Raw genomic sequence first — 6,566 nt, forward strand, 5'->3', positions numbered from 1 at the left:
AATGATGTGGAGATGCCGGTGCTGGACTGGAGTGGGCACAGTAAGAAGTCTCAACAGCAGGTTAAAGAGAAGGAGCAGCGCTCCGAAAGCTTATGATGTCAAATAAACCTGTTGGACTTTAACCTGGTGTTGTGAGTCTTCGTACTGTTATTTTGTAGATAAACCTTTTAACAGCTGATCTGCAAACAAGTTCCCATAAACTACAGGTTCAGTGAGTGGGCTCATGTTGGTGAAGGCTGGAATGTGCTAGATCCTGGGTGAATCCCTGCTCTTCAAATGGTGGAATGGAATCTTTAACATAGACACAAGGAGCAAGTAGGCCAATCAGCCCTTCGGGTCTGCTCCGTTATTAATATGATCATGATTCATCCCCTATCCCAATGTCATATTGTTGCTTTGTCCTCATGCCTTGATGCCATTAATCTATAGATTATCTCTTGAAAACATTGTGACTTTGGCCTACACAGCTTTCTAGAAGAATCATACACTCTACAGTGCAGAAGGAGGCTATTCGGCCCATCACGTTTGCACCGGCCCTTTGAATGAGCACCGTACCTAGGTCCCCACCGTATCCCCATAACCCAGTACCCGAAACTAGGGCAAGTTATCATGGTCAATCCACCTAATCTGCACATCTTTGGACTGGGAGGAAACCGGAGCGTCCGGAGGAAACCCACCCAGACACTAGGAGAACGTACAAACTCCGCACAGACACCCGAGGCCGGAGTTGAACCTGGGTCTCTGGTGCTGTGAGGCAGCAGTGCTAACCACTGTGCCACCGTGCTGCTCTTCTGTGGTAGAGAATTCCACAGATTCACTGCCTTTTCAGTAAGAAATGTTTCCTCATCGCTGTCCTAAATGGCCTACCCCGTACCCTGAGACTGTGTCCACTGGTTGTCGATTCCCAAACCAGGAAAGCACCTTGCATCTCGTCTGTCCAGCCCTGTTAGAACTTTATACATTTTGATGGTATTGAGTCCCAGAACTTGATCACGTGATGCACCCTTTACAGAAAGCAGCTTAGTCGACATTAGGGCAGCATGAATAAAGGGATTAAGGGTTATGGTGTTCGCGCCGGAAAGTGGAGCTGAGTCCACAAAAGATCAGCCATGATCTAATTGAATGGCGGAGCAGGCTCGAGGGGCCAGATGGCCTACTCCTGCTCCTAGTTCTTATGTTCTTATGTTAGCATAGTGGTTGGCACAGTTGCTTCAGAGCTCCAGGGTACCAGGTTCGATTCCCGGCTGGGTCACTGTCTGTGCGGAGTCTGTACGTCTGCGTGGGTTTCCTCCGGCTGCTCCGGTTTCCTCCCACAGTCCAAAGATGTGCGGGCTAAGTGAATTGGCCATGATAAATTGCCCTTAGTGTCCAAAAAATGTTAAGTGGGAGTTCCTGGGTTATGGGGATCGGGCAGATCGAGACAGGATCTACTCCCATTTGGAAGCAAATGGACGTATTAGTGAGAGGCAGCACAGTTTTGTGAAGGGGAGGTCGTGTCTCACTAACTTGATAAGAGTTTTTCGAAGAGGTCACAAAGATGATTGATGCAGGTAGGGCAGTGGATGTTGTCTATATGGACTTCAGTAAGGCCTTTGACAAGGTCCCTCATGGTAGACTGGTACAAAAGGTGAAGTCACACGGGATCGGGGTGAGCTGGCAAGGTGGATACAGAACTGGCTAGGTCATAGAAGGCAGAGAGTAGCAATGGAAGGGTGCTTTTCTAATTGGAGGGCTGTGACTAGTGGTGTTCCGCAGGGATCAGTGTTGGGACCTTTGCTGTTCGTAGTATATATAAATGATTAGGAGGAAAATGTAACTGGTCTGATTAGTAAGTTTGCAGACGACACAAAGGTTGGTGGAATTGCGGATAGCAATGAGGATACAGCAGGATTTCGATCGTTTGGAGACTTGGGCGGAGAGATGGCAGATGGAGTTTAATCCGGACAAACGTGAGGTAATGCATTTTGGAAGGTCCAATAGTAGGGAATATACAGTGAATGGTAGAACTCTAAAGAGTATTCCAAGTCAGAGAGATCTAGGTGTACAGGTCCACAGGTCACTGAAAGGGGAAACAGGTGGAGAAGGTAGTCGAGAAGGCATACGGCATGCTTGCCTTCATTGGCCGGGGCATTGAGTAGAAGAATTGGCAAGTCATGTTGCAGCTGTATAGACCTTAGTTAGGCCACACTAGTATAGTGTTCAATTCTGGTCGCCACACTACCAGAAAGATGTGGAGGATTTAGAGAGGGTGCAGAAGAGATTTACAAGGATGTTGCCTGGTATGGAGGGCATTAGCTATGAGGAGCGGTTGAATAAACTCGGTTTGTTCTCACTGGAACGACGGAGGTTGAGGGGCATAGACAGAGTGGATAGTCAGAGGCTTTTCCCCAGGGTAGAGGGGTCAATTACTCGGGGGCATAGGTTTAAGGTGCGAGGGACAAGGTTTGGAGGAGATGTACGAGGCAAGTTTTTTTACACAGAGGGTAGTGGGTGCCTGGAACTCGCTGCCGGAGGAGGTGGTGGAAGCAGGGACGATAGTGACGTTTAAGGGGCATCTTGACAAATACATGAATAGGATGAGAATAGAGGGATACAGACCCAGGAAGTGTAAAAGATTGTAGTTTAGTTGGTCAGCACGGGCTTAGAGGGCTGAAGGGCCTGTTCGTGTGCCGTAATTTTCTTTGTTCTAGATATGTGGGCTTCAGTAGGGTGCTCTTTGTAAGAGCCGGTGCAGACTCGATGGGCCTTCTGCACTGTAAATTCTATGAATCTATTAAGGACGGTCTGTACTTCCAGGGATTGGCATTGCAGGAGAAGACTCTGTCAGAGTTTCAAACACAGGGAAAGTAGTGAAACCAGTTGATAGCTGGCCCTTAATGGAAGATCCTTCCCAGGGTTTGGAATGACTGGTTTTTGCCATAAACCACAGCTTCAGAAGTGAGTTTGTACTGATTAATCTTGTGTGTAACTGTGTCAGCTGGGCATGAGCTTGGGGACAAAGATGTTTGAGGAATTCTAGGGCTATGTTGTCATATCCGACTGCTTTGTCGCAATTCAGGCCACTTAAGCATTCTGCAGTTCTGTGACCTTTAAAGGATCAGGATTGCCATGTTCTGTATGTTGCAGATTTTCCAATTTTATGTTACAAATTAATTTAATACAGGTGGATTAATTTAAACAGCTCTCATTTCTCCCCTCACTATCCAACCGTAACAAAGGTATTTTTGATTTCTCCCTCTATATAAGATTTTCTCCAAATCTTAAATTTGGAATGTTCCAATCATCTATGAATAACTTCAAACAAACTCAAAATAAGGTTTTTTCAAAAATGTTTGTTTATTTCTCACACACAATGTAGGGAAGGGGTTTTCCAATCTCCTCCCTTTCTTAAAAGAAATGGGTACAGGACCAGACCACAGTAAAAATACAAGTTCTGGTTTTGCATAAAAAAAGAGGAGGCTCTGCCATTAATTATGATCATCCGCTCAGCCTGTTCTTGTCTTTCTTTTCCCCCCTCCCACATATCCTTTGATCCCTTTGGTGTCGAGCAATACTTAACATCTCCTTGAGAAAATACAATGTTTTGCGTCAACTCATTTCTGTGGTAGCGAATTGCACAGGCTCACCTAATCTTAGTCCTAATTGATTTACTTCGTATCCTCAGACCGTGACTCCTGCTTCTGGACACACCCACCATTGGAAATATCCTTCATGCATCTACCCTGTCTAGTCCTGTTAGAATTTTATAGATTTCTATGAGATCCCCCCCTCATTCTTCTGAACTACAGCAAATCCAATCTTAACATTCAGTCTCTCCTCACATCTGTCCTGCCATCCCAGGAATCAGTCTGTTGTTGCACTCCCTCCAGAGCAAGAACATCCTTTCTCTTAAGGAGACCAAAAGTACACATAATATTCCACTCACCTGATAAAGGAGCAGCGTTCCGAAAGCCAGTGATTTCCAAATAAACCTGTTGGACTTTAACCTGGTGTTATAAGACTTCTTACTGTGCCCACCCAGTCCAACGCCGGCATCATCACAATATTCCAGGTGTGGCCTCGCCAAGGTCTGTATAATTGTAGCAAGACATCTCTGATCCTGTATTTGAACCCTCTTGCAGTGAAGGCCAGCATACTACTTACGCCTACTGCACCTGCATGCTTACCTTCAACGACTAATATACAAGGACACCTAGGTCTTGTGGCACATTTCCCCTCAATTTATAACCATACAGTTAATCTGCCTTCCTGTTTTCTGCTACCAAAGTGGATAAGCCCACATTTATTATAATAATAATTTATCCACATTATAATGCAGTTGCCCATACACTCAACTTGTCCAAATCACGCTGAAGGATCTCTATATCCTCACAACTCGCTGTCCCAACCAATTGTGTCATCTGAAAATTTGGAGATATTACATTTAGTTCCCTCATCTAAATTATTAATATACATTGTGCATAGCTGGGGTTCTAGCACCGATCCCTGTGGTACCCCACTAGACATTGCCTGCCATTCAGAAAAAGACCCGTACATTCCTACTCTTGATTCTCTGTCTGCCAACCAGTTTTCTATCCATCTCAATACACTACTCCCAATCCCATGCACTTTAATTTTACACAATCTCTCGTGGGACTTTGTCAAAAGCCTTTCTTTTGAAAGTCCAAATAAGCCACATCCGCTGGCTCCCCTCATATAATGTGAACAGTTGGGGTCCTAGCAAGGATCCCTGCGGTACCCCACTAATAATAATAATCTTTATTGTCACAAGTAGGCTTACATTAACACTGCAATGAAGTTACTGAAAATCCCCTAGCCGCCACATTCCGGCGTCTGTTCAGGTACACAGAGGGAGAATCCAGAATGTCCAAATCACCTAACAAGCGTTTCTTTCGGTACTTGTGGGAGGAAATCGGAGCAGCCGAGGAAACCCACGCAGACACTGGGAGAACGTGCAGACTCCACACAGACAGCAACCCAAGTGGGAATCGAACCTGGGACCCAGGCAGTGTGAAGCAACAGTGCTAACCACAGAGCTACCGTGCTGCCCAACTGTACTAGTTAAATTCTCAAAAGAATTCCAGTAGATTTGTCAAGTATATTTACCCTTCATATGCTGCCCCTGTTCAACTCTGCCACTGTTTTCCAAACGCTTGCTATTTTATTTTTGATAATGGACTCAACATTTATCAACATCAACTTATTGGTCTATAATTCCCTGTTTTCCCACTACCTCCCTTTTTAAATAGTAGGGATACCTGATGGATCTGTGTCTCTATTCGGAACCCTGGATATGTGTTATCCCTTCTTAGTTCCCAAATAACAGAGATTCAGGATGTGCTTTTTGGCAAAGTTTTGTTAAACTTTATTTGTCAGCTTTAGTGTCCACTGGTAACTACAATACAAATTTAGGTCAGATTGATTGACTTTAGCGAATAATGTAGTTGAGTTTAAAATACAATTACAAATCTTGGTTATTCTTCAAATCATGATACACAGTGTAAAAGGACGGAGTGATTTAAACAAAAAAAAGATGGCAATAGCAAAGGCAGCAGCAAAGACAGGTTTCAGAAAGAGATAGATTGATTCCGGAATGGATTTTTCCAACCCAACAAGTGATTTTGAAGGAGATTATTATCTTACAGTCTTGCCTTCTTTTCATTTCTGATTGGCTTTAACTGATTTATAATTCACTCAATTCGACCAAAGTATCTGTCTGTCAATTTTGAGAGAGTTAAGTATTGAAATATATTGGTCTGATTTTCTCATACCATTGCCTGAGAAAAACATATTTTCCGCTCGGACTTATCACCATGGACTGGTTGGTACCATAGAAACAGAACTGGGACCTCAGCCCAGTTCTTTATAACACAATCGGTTCTTTTAGCTATTTGACCTCTCAGTCTCGAGCAGTTTGCAAAATGTGAAACCTGAGAAAAAAATTAGAAATTGGAAAGTGTTATCTAGATTAACCTTAAGTGGATTGCCAGCTATAGTTGCACTGAATGAGTTCTCATTTAAACCTCTTGGGCGTGATTCTCCGCTCCCTGGAAAAATCGGGAGGGCCGTCATGAACTCGGCCGAGTTTCACGACGGCCTCGGAGGCCGCTCCTCGCCCCCTATCCTCCCCTCCCGGCGGGGCTAGGAGTGGCGCTCCGGGATTCTCGGCCGCCGGGCGGCGCGCCGAGAGTGACGCGACGCAGTGCCTATGTGACGTCAGCCGCGCATGCGCAGGTTGGCCGGCTCCAACCCGCGCATGCGCGGCTGACGTCACGACGGCTGACAGCTCGAACCCGCGCATGCGCGGAGGCCGTCTTTCCCCTCAGCCGCTCCGCAAGACGTGGCGGCTTGATCTTGCGGGGCGGCGGAGGGGAATAGTGCGTCCGATTGAGACTCTGGCCTGACGATCGGTGGGCACCGATCGTGGGCCTGTCCCCTCCCGAGCACAGTCATAGAACATAGTCCCCCCCCCTGCTCATTCCCCACCAGGCCCCCTACAAGCCCCAAAACGGGCATCTCACGGCGATTTCATGACAGCAGCGACCAGGCGAGGTTGCCGCCGTCGT

Source organism: Scyliorhinus canicula, chromosome 5, assembly GCF_902713615.1.
Source record: "Scyliorhinus canicula chromosome 5, sScyCan1.1, whole genome shotgun sequence".
In the NCBI taxonomy this organism is placed as follows: Eukaryota; Metazoa; Chordata; class Chondrichthyes; order Carcharhiniformes; family Scyliorhinidae; genus Scyliorhinus; species Scyliorhinus canicula.